Raw genomic sequence first — 14,565 nt, 5'->3', positions numbered from 1 at the left:
ATCCCTATGGTTCTATTATTCTTTCCAGAAGAGGTTTGCATTATAAACAACTTTTGACACTGATGAACTCATTGGTGAGTTGAGTTTGACTGCTCAAATCATAAAGGAATCAAATCTCTAAAGAATGGTAAAGCAATGGGACTTATAATTTATTTTTGTTTACAAGGAATGTTTCAATAGATTTCCATAATGTTTCTCAATACTTCTGTCTTGAGAAAAACCCTTATTTTCTTGCTTTAGTCTCTAACATTTAACAGCACACAGGAGAGAGTTTTAGAGTCTGAAAATCCCTAGCATCAGCTAATTTTTTGTGTGTTTGTGCTACCCATTGATTCCAAAACTTGCATTCATCTTTTCAACGAAAATAGAGAATGTGATGTCTTTACAGATACTATAGGTGTGGTGACAATTTCTCTTTGACTCTGGCCTCACCTTCTCCCTTTTTTCCTATCAGCCATTAGTAACTGCTCCATTGAAGTTACTGTGGTTTTTATATTACTCTGACTTTTGTTAATGGGAAGAACTAGTAATGGGAAAGAAGTGTTTCCTCTCACTCCATTTCTGGTCCAACATTAGCATGCTAACACGATCACAAGCTTCTAAAAATTCAGCACTGGGAGAAGAAAGTAGTATGGGGTTAGTTTTTGGTGCTAAAGAGATCCAAAACAGATTTGGAAATAGTATCCAAAAGCTTTGCTTCCTTCCTCTGTTGAATCACTTTGTTTGGATTATATCTTCAATCGTATCTCGATCATCAGTGTTTTTTCTTGTTTGGCAGTACACATTTGGTGCTATATTCCCTAGGGAAGACTTCCTCTATTGTTTCCAATATCCCTCAGTTATCTAAAGTTCTTAATGTGTTGTTGTCATTCCATGGATTTTACCTATATGCATGAAGTAAAAATTAGTAAAAATGAAGCCATGAATTTAAAGAAGAGCAAGGAGAAGGGTTATATGGGAAAGTGAAGGAGGAAAGTGAAGGGAGATATGTTGTTTTATTACTGTATCATAATCTCAAAAATAAAAAAAAATGTCTGTTAAAAAGACGGAATTTAGAAGTGAAATTTGAGAACTGTCGAGCATGAAGAGGAAGAAAGAAATGTAATTAAATTACCGTTTTAAATCAGACTATGGAATGAAGCCTACTTGATCATAATGGATAATTTTTCGGATGTGTTCTTGGATTCGGTTTGCCAGTATTTTGTTGAGGATTTTTGCATCGATGTTCATGAGTGAGATTGGCCTGTAATTCTCTTTCCTGGTTGAGTCTTTGTGTGGTTTTGGTATCAGAGTAACTGTAGCTTCATAAAAGGAATTAGGTAATGACCCTTCTGTTTCTATATTGTGGAATACATTAAGGAGTATAGGTATTAGCTCTTCTTGGAAGTTCTGGTAGAATTCTGCATTGAAACCATCTGGTACTGGGCTTTTTTTCGTAGGGAGGTTTTTGATGACAGCTTCTAATTCTTTGCGACTTACAGGTCTGTTTAGATTGTTCACCTGGTCCTGGTTTAACTTTGGTAAATGGTATTTATCTAAAAAAGTGTCCATTTCTTTTACATTTTCCAGTTTTGTGTTATACAGGCTTTTGTAATAAGATCGCATGATTCTCTGAATTTCCTCTGTGTCTGTGGTTATGTCCCCCTTTTCATTTCTGATCTTATTAATTTGCGTATTTTCTCTCTGCCGTTTGATTAGTTTGGATAGGGGTTTATCAATCTTGTTGATTTTCTCCAGGAACCAGCTTTTTGTTTCATTGATTCTTTGTATTGTTTTCTGTGTTTCTATTTTGTTGATTTCAGCCCTCAGTTTGATTATTTCCAGTCTTCTACTCCTCCTAGGTGAGTCTGCTTCTTTTTTTTCTAGAGCTTTCAGGTGGGCTGTTAAGTCTTCAATATGTGCTTTCTCTGTTTTCTTTAAGTGGGCACTTAGTGCGATGAACTTTCCTCTTAGCACTGCTTTCATAGTGTCCCATAAATTCGAGTATGTTGTTTCTTTATTTTCATTGAATTCAAGGAAGACTTTAATTTCTTTCTTAATTTCTTCCTTAATCCAGGTATGGTTCAGTAGTTGACTGTTCAGTTCCCATGAGATTGTAGGCTTTCTGGGGGTAGCATTGTTGTTGAATTCTAACTTTAATCCATGGTGATCTGATAAGACACATGTGGTTAACTGAGATGCAGGGCTGGTTCAACATACGAAAATCTATCAATGTAATCCAGCATATAAATAAACTGAAAGAAAAAAACCATATGATCATTTCATTAGATGCTGAAAAAGCATTCGACAAAATTCAACATCCATTTATGTTAAAAGTCTTGGAGAGATTAGGGCTAGAAGGATCATACCTAAATATAATAAAAGCTATATACAGCAAGCTGACAGCTAACATCAAATTAAATGGAGAGAAACTCAAAGCCATCCCGCTTAACTCAGGAACACGACAAGGCTGTCCACTCTGGCCATACCTCTTCAATATAGTGCTTGAAGTGCTAGCAATAGCAATAAGACAACATAATGGGATCAAGGGGATTCGAATTGGAAAGGAAGAAGTTAAACTTTCGTTATTCGCAGATGATATGATAGTGTACTTAAGCGACCCCCAACACTCCACCAAAGAACTTTTACAGCTGATAAACAGCTTTAGTAATGTGGCAGGATACAAGATCATCTCGAAAAAATCAGTCGCCCTCTTATACACAAAGGATATGGAAGCAGAGAGGGAAATCAGAGAAGCTTCACCATTCACGATAGCCACAAACAGCATAAAATATCTTGGGGTAAATCTAACCAAGGAAGTGAAAGGTCTATTTGACAAGAACTTTAAGGCATTGAAGAAAGTAATTGAAGAGGATACCAAAAAATGGATGGATCTCCCTTGCTCTTGGATTGGGAGGATCAACATAGTAAAAATGGCAATTCTACCAAAGGCAATTTATAGATTCAATGCAATCCCCATCAAGATCCCATCAAAATTCTTCACAGATCTGGAGAGTACAATAATCAACTTTATATGGAAAAACAAAAAACCCAGGATAGCCAAAACAATCCTATACAATAAAGGATTGTCTGGAGGCATTACCATCCCTGACTTCAAACTCTATTACAGAGCTACATTAATGAAAACAGTGTGGTACTGGCATAAAAACAGAGAAGTCGACCAATGGAATCGTATAGAAGACACGGATTTTACCCCCAAACCTATGAACACCTCATTTTTGATAAAGGAGCTAAAAGTATACAATGGAAGAAAGAAAGCATCTTCAACAAATGGTGCTGGCACAACTGGATGTCAACCTGTAGAAGAATGAAAATAGACCCATATCTTTCACCGTGCACAAAACTCAAGTCCAAATGGATTAAAGACCTCAGTATCAGCCCAAACACACTGAAAATGACAGAAGAGAAAGTGGGAAATACCCTACAACAGATGGACACAGGAGATCGCTTCCTATGTATAACCCCAGAAGCACAGGCATTAAGGGCAACATTGAATAAATGGGACCTACTAAAACTGAGAAGCTTCTGTAAAGCAAAGGACACTGTCACTAAGACACAAAGGCAACCTACTGACTGGGAGAAGATCTTCACCAACCCCGCAACAGACAAAGGTCTGATCTCCAAAATATACAGAGAACTCAAGAAACTCGACTTTAAAATGCTAATTAACCCAATTAAAAAATGGGGCACTGAACTGAACAGAGAATTCTCAACAGAAGAAGTTCAAATGGCCAAAAGACACTTAAGGTCATGCTCAACTTCCTTAGCAATCAGGGAAATGCAAATCAAAACAACTTTGAGATATCATCTTACACCTGTCAGAATGGCTAAAGTCAAAAACACCAAGGATAGCCTTTGCTGGAGTGGCTGTGGAGGAAGGGGTACCCTCATCCATTGCTGGTGGGAATGCAATCTTGTGCAACCACTGTGGAAGTCAGTGTTTCGGTTTCTCAGGAAATTCGGGATCAACCTACCCCTGGACGCAGCAATACCACTCTTGGGAATATACCCAAGAGATGCCCTATCATATGACAAAAGCATTTGTTCAACTATGTTCATAGCAGTATTATTTGTAATAGCCAAAACCTGGAAACAACCTAGATGCCCTTCAATGGAAGAATGGATGAAGAAAGTATGGAATATATACACATTAGAGTACTACGCTGCGGTAAAAAACAATGACTTCTCGAATTTTGCATGCAAATGGATGGAAATAGAAAACACTATCCTGAGGGAGGTATCCCAGACCCAAAAAGATGAACATGGGATGTACTCACTCATAATTGGTTTCTAGCCATAAACAAGGGTCACAGAGTCTACAATAGGTGAATCTAAAGAAGCTAAGTAAGAAGGGGAACCCAAGGAAAAACATATAGTTATCCTCTTGGCTAAGGGAAGTAGACAAAATTGCCGGGGAGAAAATTGGGATCTTGGGGGTGGGGTGGGATGGGGGTAAGGGGAGATGGGGAGAGTAAAGTTAGAAGGGAAGGAGGTGGGCCTTGGGAAAACAGGAGGATTGGGATTAAGGAAGGTTGGACAGGGGGGCACGGAACCACAATTCTTAGTTTAGAGAGCCACTTTAGGGTTGGCAAGAAACCTGACTCTAGAGGGAATCCCAGGTGCCCAGGCCGAGGTCCCCAGTTAGTTCCTTGGGCAGCTGAGGATAGGGAACCTGAAATGACCCTATCCTAGAGCAATAATGACGAATATCTTGCATATCATCATAGAATCTTCATCAGGTGATGAATGGAGATAGAGACAGAGACCCATACTGGAGCACTGGACTGAGCTCCCAAGGTCCCAATGAGGAGCAGAAGGAGGGAGAACATGAGCAAAGAAGTCGGGACCACGAGGGGTGCACCCACCCACTGAGACAGTGGAGCTGATCTATTGGGAGCTCACCAAGGCCAGCTGGACTGTGACTGAAAAAGCATGGGATAAAACGGACTCTCTGAACATGGCGAACAATGAGGGCTGATGAGACGCAAAGGACAATGGCACGGGGTTTTGATCCTGCTTAATGTGCTGGCTTTGTGGGAGCATAGCCAATTTGTATGTTCACCTTCCTATATATGGAGGAGGGGGGGGACCTAGGACTTATCACAGGGCAGAAAACCCTGACTGCTCTTTGGACTGGTGAGGGAGGGGAAAAGAGTGAAGGGAGGGGGAGAAGGGTGGGAGGAGGGGGAGGGAAATGGGAGGCTGGGAGGAGGTGGAACCTTTTTTTTTCTTTTTCTCCTTTTCTCAATAAAAAAAAAGAAGGAAAAAAAATAAATCAGACTATGTTGTAATGCTACTGACAAATCACATGTCTCCTTTAATATAAATATTGCATATTAATGACCCAAATTACCCCTCCATTTTAAAGTACTGAAAGACAAATTTGTCAGAACTTTAGATTTTTTCCATAAACCAAGACTCCAAAATGTTCAAGCTTTATAATAACTATAGAAGATTTATTTTCTGCAAAAATCTATTGTGCATTTTGCAGCAGGATTCCCTTAGATTTTCTGTATTTACATTTAAGTGAAAACATTAAAGAATCAAATATAAGACAATATAATGAAAGTTAACAATACATGTTGGAAAACCTAGATGTCCAATAATGAAGGGGTTAAGATGAATGGAAAATATAGATTTTTACCTTGCTGTTTCTGTGATTGAATCTGTCACTAAAACTTTTTAGTACTACAACACCTTGTCTAGAAAATAAGATTTCTGAGGGTCGTGGTGGCGCACGCCTTTAATCCCAGCACTCGGGAGGCAGAGGCAGGCGGATCTCTGTGAGTTCGAGACCAGCCTGGTCTACAGAGCTAGTTCCAGGACAGGCTCCAAAGCCACAGAGAAACCCTGTCTCGAAAAACCAAAAAAAAAAAAAAAAAAAAAAAAAAAGAAAAGAAAATAAGATTTCTTAGTTGCTAAGGAATCCCATCAGGACGGATGAGTATGTGCTATCCAGGGGCGGACTGTCCAGGAAGAGAGCACAAACCTCCCTCCCCCAGCTCCTTCTGCAGGGCTGTCTTTCTTTCGCACGACCCAGCACCCCCAGCTCCCCTCCCCAACCCTCCTCTGCTGTATGCTAGGTCCAGTGCTAAAGTACAGTTTTAAGTTCCTAAACTAAAGCGACCCACCCAGAGCGGTGAGTGCCTGCCTACGGGGCAGGCCTCAGGGTCCCCTGTAAGGGAGCCGGGCACCTTCAGCTCTGGGGCCAGGCTTCCTGCACGGTCCTGGATACCACCCCCCCTTGCTCCATTCATCCTGTTGGCCCTGGATCATTGGGCTACCAGCGGCCCTGTTTAGTTGCTGAGGAATCCCATCGGGACGGGAACGGTTCCTGCTTCTACACTGAAGAGATATACCCAGAGAGTCAATCACAGCAAAGACTGGACCAAGAGACCAGGCCTCTCCTGGCTCCATTTGAAGGAAGAGATGGGAAGGCGCCAATGCAAGAATTCCTCCAACAACCTGAAAGGCAACATGACACCACCAGAAACCAGGGATCCCGAAATAAGAAGAATTGTACACCCTACTCCTGAAGAAATAGAAGAAATCGACTCAAAAGTGAACTATATGAAAATAATAGAGGACCTTAAACAGGAGGTGAAAAACTGCCATAAACAATTAGAGATTACAAACAAAAAAATAGAGGAAATGAATAAATCGGTCAAAGACACGCAAAAAAACCAAGAGAAACAAGAAAAAGCAATCAAACAGGTTAGGGAAGCGGTTCAAGACATGAAGAATGAAATGGAAGCAATGAAGAAAGCACAAACCGAGGGAAGAATGGAGATGGAAAATCTGGGTAAACGAACAGGAACGACAGAGACAAGTACTAACAACAGATTGCAAGAGATAGAAGAGAGAATATCAGACACTGAAGATACCATAAAGAAAATAAACACACTGATCAAAGAAAACAGCATAATGAACAAATTCTCATCACAAAACATTCAGGAAATTTGGGACACAATAAAAAGACCAAACCTAAGAATAATTGGAGTAGAAGAAGGAGAAGAAGTGCAGCTCAATGGTACAGAAAATATACTTAATAAAATTATAGAAGAAAACTTTCCCAACCTGAAGAAAGAGGTACCTATGAAGGTTCAAGAAGCATACAGAACACCAAATAGGCTGGATCAAAAAAAAAACATCCCCTCGCCATATAATAATCAAAACACAAAATATACAGAATAAAGAAAGAATATTAAGAGCCGCAAAGGAAAAAGGCCAAGTTACTTATAAAGGTAAACCTATCAGACTTACACCTGACTTCTCTATGGAAACCATGAAAGCCAGAAGGTCCTGGATAGATGTACTGCAAAAACTAAGAGATCATGGATGCAAGCCCAGACTACTACATCCAGCCAAGCTTTCATTCACTATAAATGGAGAAAACAAAATTTTCCAGGATAAAAACAAATTTAAAGAATACGTAGCCACAAATCCAGCCTTACAGAAAATTATAGAAGGAAAATCACTAACAAAGGAGTGCAACAATGCCCACAATAACTCAGTCATCTAGAGACCTTTCACCAGCGCAACTCAAAGAAGGGAAACACACAAACCCTACTACTAAAAAAGTGACCGGAGTTAACAACCACTGGTCATTAATATCACTTAATGTCAATGGGCTCAACTCACCTATAAAAAGGCACAGGCTAAGAGATTGGATACGAAAACAGGATCCAACATTCGGCTGTCTACAAGAAACACACCTCAACCACAAAGACAGGCACCTACTCAAAGTAAAGGGCTGGGAAAAGGCTTATCAAGCAAATGGACCTAAGAAACAAGCAGGTGTGGTCATACTAATTTCTAACAAAGTTGACTTCAAGCTTAAATAAATCAGAAGAGATGGAGAGGGACATTTTATACTCATAACAGGAACAATTCATCAGGATGAAGTCTCAATCCTGAATATCTATGCCCCGAATATAAAAGCGCCCACGTATGTAAAAGAAACATTACTAAAACTCAAGGCAGCCATCAAACTGCACACACTAATAGTAGGAGACTTCAACACTCCTCTCTCACCAATGGACAGGTCAATCAAACAGAAACCAAACAGAGAAATTAGAGAATTAATGGAGGTAATGAAGCAAATGGACTTAACAGACATCTGATTATTCCACCCAAAGAGGAAAGAATATACCTTCTTCTCTGCAGCTCATGGAACCTTCTCGAAAATTGACCACATACTCGGTAGCAAAGCTAACTTACACAGTTACAAAAAAATATTAGTAACCACCTGCATCTTATCAGATCACCATGGATTAAAGTTAGAATTCAACAACAATGCTACCCCCAGAAAGCCTACAAACTCATGGAAACTGAACAGTCAACTACTGAACCATACCTGGATTAAGGAAGAAATTAAGAAAGAAATTAAAGTCTTCCTTGAATTCAATGAAAATAAAGAAACAACATACTCGAACTTATGGGACACTATGAAAGCAGTCCTAAGAGGAAAGTTCATTGCACTAAGTGCCCACTTAAAGAAAACAGAGAAAGCACATATTGAAGACTTAACAGCCCACCTGAAAGCTCTAGAAAAAAAAGAAGCAGACTCACCTAGGAGGAGTAGAAGACTGGAAATAATCAAACTGAGGGCTGAAATCAACAAAATAGAAACACAGAAAACAATACAAAGAATCAATGAAACAAAAAGCTGGTTCCTGGAGAAAATCAACAAGATTGATAAACCCCTATCCAAACTAATCAAACGGCAGAGAGAAAATACGCAAATTAATAAGATCAGAAATGAAAAGGGGGACATAACCACAGACACAGAGGAAATTCAGAGAATCATCCGATCTTATTACAAAAGCCTGTATAACACAAAACTGGAAAATGTAAAAGAAATGGACACTTTTTAGATAAACACCATTTACCAAAGTTAAACCAGGACCAGGTGAACAATCTAAACAGACCTGTTGGTCGCGAAGAATTAGAAGCTGTTATCAAAAACCTCCCTACGAAAAAAAGCCCAGGACCAGATGGTTTCAATGCAGAATTCTACCAGAACTTCCAAGAAGACCTAATACCTATACTCCTTAATGTATTCCACAATATAGAAACAGAAGGGTCATTACCTAATTCCTTTTATGAAGCTACAGTTACTCTGATACCAAAACCACACAAAGACTCAACCAGGAAAGAGAATTACAGGCCAATCTCACTCATGAACATCGACGCAAAAATCCTCAACAAAATATTGGCAAACCGAATCCAAGAACACATCCAAAATATTATCCATTATGATCAAGTAGGCTTCATTCCTGAGATGCAGGGCTGGTTCAACATACGAAAATCTATCAATGTAATCCAGCATATAAATAAACTGAAAGAAAATAACCATATGATCATCTCATTAGATGCTGAAAAAGCATTCGACAAAATTCAACATCCATTTATGTTAAAAGTCTTGGAGAGATTAGGGATACAGGGGTCATACATAAATATAATAAAAGCTATATGCAGCAAGCTGACAGCTAACATCAAATTAAACGGAGAGAAACTCAAAGCCATCCCACTTAACTCAGGAACACGACAAGGCTGTCCACTCTGGCCATACCTCTTCAATATAGTGCTTGAAGTGCTAGAAATAGCAATAAGACAACATAATGGGATCAAGGGGATTCGAATTGGTTTTTTGTGTGTTTTTTTGTTTACTTTTCCATTTTTTTATTGAGAAAAGGAGAAATAAAACAAGTTTCCACCTCCTCCCAGCCTCCCATTTCCCTCCCCCTCCTCCCACCCTTCTCCACTTCCCCCCACTCCTCTCCCCATCCCTCTCCAGTCCAAAGAGCAGTCAGGGTTCCCTGCCCTGTTGTAAGTCCTAGGTCCTCCCCTCCCCATCCATTTCTAGGAAGGTGAACATCCAAACTGGCTAGGCTCCCACAATGCCAGCCCATTACGTAGGTTCAAAACCCCGTGCCATTGTCCTTGGCTTCTTATCAGCCCTCATTGCTCGCCATGCTCAGAGAGTCCAGTATTATCCCATGATTTTTCAGTCACAGTCCAGCTGGCCTTGGTGAGCTCCCAATAGATCAGCTCCACTGTCTCAGTGGGTGGGTGCATCCCTCGTGGTCCCAACTTCTTTGCTCATGTTCTCCCTCCTTCTGCTCCTCATTGGGACCTTGGGAGCTCAGTCCAGTGCTCCAGTGTGGGTCTCTGTCTCTATCTCCATTCATCACCTGATGAAGGTTCTATGATGATATGCAAGATATTCGTCAGTATTGCTCTAGGATAGGGTCATTTCAGGCTCCCTATCCTCAGCTGCCTAAGGAACTAACTGGGGACCTTGGCTTGGGCATCTGGGAGCCACACTAGGTTCAAGTCTCTTGCCAACTCTAAGGTGGCTCCCTTAACTCAGAATTGTGCTTCCGTGCTCCCCTATCCAACCGTCCTTTATCCCAATCCTCCTTTTTCCCCAAGTTCCCCCCATTCTCCCCTTCTCCCTTTACTCTCCCCATCTCCCCTTACCACCATCCCACCCCACCCCCAAGATCTCAATTTTCTCCCTGGCCATTTTGTCTACTTCCCATAGCCAAGAAAACAACTATATGTTTTTCCTTTGGTTCACCTTCTTACTTAGCTTCTTTGGGATCACAAATTGTAGACTCTGTAACCCTTTTTTATGGCTAGAAACCAATTATGAGTGAGTACATCCCATATTCATCTTTTTGGGTCTGGGTTACCTCACTCAGGATAGTGTTTTCTATTTCCATCCATTTGCATGCAAAATTTGAGAAGTCATTGTTTTTTACCGCAGCGTAGTACTCTAGTGTGTATATATTCCATACTTTCTTCATCCATTCTTCCTTTGAAGGGCATCAGAGAAGTCGGCCAATGGAATCGTATAGAAGACACGGATTTTAACCCACAAACCTATGAACACCTCATTTTTGATAAAGGAGCTAAAAGTATACAATGGAAGAAAGAAAGCATCTTCAACAAATGGTGCTGGCATAACTGGATGTCAACCTGTAGAAGAATGAAAATAGACCCATATCTATCACCGTGCACAAAACTCAAGTCCAAATGGATTAAAGACCTCACTATCAGTCAGAACACATTGAACCGGATAGAAGAGAAAGTGGGAAGTACCCTACAGGAGCTGGGTACAGGAGATCGCTTCCTATGTGTAACCCCAACAGCACAGACTTTAAGGGCAACATTGAATAAATGGGACCTACTAAAACTGAGAAGCTTCTGTAAAGCAAAGGACACTGTCACCAAGACAAAAAGGCAACCTACTGACTGGGAGAAGATCTTCACCAACCCCGCAACAGACAAAGGTCTGATCTCCAAAATATATAGAGAACTCAGGAAACTAGACTTTAAAATGCTAATTAACCAAATTAAAAAATGGGGCACTGAACTGAACAGAGAATTCTCAACAGAAGAAGTTCAAATGGCCAAAAGACACTTAAGGTCATGCTCAACCTCCTTAGCGATCAGGGAAATGCAAATCAAAACAACTTTGAGATATCATCTTACACCTGTCAGAATGGCTAAAATAAAAAACTCCAATGATAGCCTTTGCTGGAGAAGCTGTGGAGGAAGGTGTACCCTCATCCATTGCTGGTGGGAATGCAATCTTGTGCAACCACTTTGGAAATCGGTGTTTCGGTTTCTCAGGAAATTCAGGATCAACCTACCCCTGGACCGAGCAATACCACTCCTGGGAATATACCCAAGAGATGCCCGATCATATGACAAGAGCATTTGTTCAACTATGTTCATAGCAGTATTATTTGTAATAGCCAGAACCTGGAAACAACCTAGGGGATTCGAATTGGAAAGGAAGAAGTGAAACTTTCGTTATTCGCAGATGATATGATAGTGTACTTAAGCGACCCCCAAAACTCCTCCAAAGAACTTTTACAGCTGATAAACAGCTTTAGTAATGTGGCAGGATACAAGATCAACTCCAAAAAATCAGTCGCCCTCTTATACACAAAGAATACGGAAGCAGAGAGGGAAATCAGAGAAGCTTCACCATTCACGATAGCCACAAACAGCGTAAAATATCTTGGGGTAAATCTAACCAAGGAAGTGAAAGGTCTATTTGACAAGAACTTTAAGGCATTGAAGAAAGAAATTGAAGAGGATACCAAAAAATGGATGGATCTCCCTTGCTCTTGGATTGGGAGGATCAACATAGTAAAAATGGCAATTCTACCTAAGGCAATTTATAGATTTAATGCAATCCCCATCAAGATCCCATCAAAATTCTTCACAGATTTGGAGAGGACAATCATCCACTTTATATGGAAAAACAAACAACCCAGGATAGCCAAAACAATCCTATACAATATAGGATCATCTGGAGGCATTATCATCCCTGACTTCAAACTCTATTACAGAGCTACAGTAATGAAAACAGTGTGGTACTGGCATAAAAACAGAGAAGTCGACCAATGGAATCGTATAGAAGACCCGGGTTTTAACCCACAAACCTATGAACACCTCATTTTTGATAAAGGAGCTAAAAGTATACAATGGTAGAAAGAAAGCATCTTCAACAAATGGTGCTGGCACAACTGGATGTCAACCTGTAGAAGAATGAAAATAGACCCATATCTTTCACCGTGCACAAAACTCAAGTCCAAATGGATTAAAGACCTCAATATCAACTGAACACACTGAAAAGGATAGAAGAGAAAGTGGGAAATACCCTACAACAGATGGGCACAGGAGATCGCTTCCTATGTATAACCCCAGAAGCACAGACATTAAGGGCAACATTGAATAAATGGTACCTACTAAAACTGAGAAGCTTCTGTAAAGCAAAGGACACTGTCACTAAGACACAAAGGCAACCTACTGACTGGGAAAAGATCTTCACCAACCCCGCAACAGACAAAGGTCTGATCTCCAAAATATATAGAGAACTCAAGAAACTAGACTTTAAAATGCTAATTAACCCAATTAAAAAATGGGGCACTGATTTGAACAGAGAATTCTCAACAGAAGAAGTTCAAATGGCCAAAGGACACTTAAGGTCATGCTCAACCTCCTTAGCGATCAGGGAAATGCAAATCAAAACAACTTTGAGATATCATCTTACACCTGTCAGAATGGCTAAAGTCAAAAACACCAACGATAACCTTTGCTGGAGAGGCTGTGCAGGAAGGGGTACCCTCACCCATTGCTGGTGGGAATGCAATCTTGTGCAACCACTGTGGAAGTCAGTGTTTCGGTTTCTCAGGAAATTCGGGATCAACCTACCCCTGGACCCAGCAATACCACTCTTGGGAATATACCCAAGAGATGCCCGATCATATGACAAAAGCATTTGTTCAACTATGTTCATAGCAGTATTAATTGTAATAGCCAGAACCTGGAAACAACCTAGATGCCCTTCAATGGAAGAATGGATGAAGAAAGTATGGAATATATACACATTAGAGTACTACTCAGCGGTAAAAAACAATGACTTCTCGAATTTTACATGCAAATGGATGGAAATAGAAAACACTATCCTGAGGGAGGTATCCCAGACCCAAAATGATGAACATGGGATGTACTCACTCATAATTGGTTTCTAGCCATAAACAAGGGTCACGGAGTCTACAATAGGTGAATCTAAAGAAGCTAAGTAAGAAGGGGAACCCAAGGAAAAACATATAGTTATCCTCTTGGCTAAGGGAAGTAGACAAAATGGCCAGGGAGAAAATTGGGATCTTGGCGGTGGGGTGGGATGGGGGTAAGGGGAGATGGGGAGAGAAAAGTTAGAAGGGAAGGAGGTCGGGCCTTGGGAAAACAGGAAGATTGGGATAAAGGAAGGTTGGACAGGGGAGCACGGAACCACAATTCTTAGTTAAGGGCTCTACTTTAGGGTTGGCAATAAACTTGACCCTAGAGGGGCTCCCAGGTGCCCAAGCCGAGGTCCCCAGTTAGTTCCTTGGGCAGTTGAGGATAGGGAACCTGAAATGACCCTATCCTAGAGCAATACTGATGAATATCTTGCATATCATCATAGAACCTTCATCTGGTGATGGATGGAGATAGAGACAGAGACCCACACTGGAGCACTGAACTGAGCTCCCAAGGTCCCAGTGAGGAGCAGAAGGAGGGAGAACATGAGCAAAGAAGTCGGGACCACGAGGGATGCACCCACCCACTGAGACAGTGGAGCTGATATATTGAGAGCTCACCAAGACCAGCTGGACTGTGACTGAAAAAGCATGGGATAAAACTGGACCCTCTGAACATGGCGAACAATGAGGGCTGATGAGACGCAAAGGACAATGGCACGGGGGTTTGATCCTACGTAATGTGATGGCTTTGTGGGAGCCTAGCCAGTTTGGATGTTCACCTTCCTAGATATGGACGGAGGGGGGAGGTCCTAGGTCTTACCATAGAGCAGAAACCCTGACTGCTATTTGGACTGGAGAGGGAGGGGGAAAGGAGTGGGGGGAGGGGGAGAAGAGTGGGAGGAGGGGGAGGGAAATGGAAGGCTGGGAGGAGGTGGAAACTTGTTTTTTTTTTCTCCTTTTCTCAATAAAAAAAAAAGAAAATAAGATTTCATTGACTTTGGCTCCTTTATATTTATAT

The sequence above is a fragment of the Microtus oregoni genome, unplaced genomic scaffold (genome assembly GCF_018167655.1).
Source record: "Microtus oregoni isolate MIOR12 unplaced genomic scaffold, Mior012 000033F_ref0000390, whole genome shotgun sequence".
Taxonomy (NCBI): Eukaryota; Metazoa; Chordata; class Mammalia; order Rodentia; family Cricetidae; genus Microtus; species Microtus oregoni.
The sequence above is the reverse complement of the archived record's forward strand: the minus strand, read 5'-3'. Positions refer to the sequence as shown.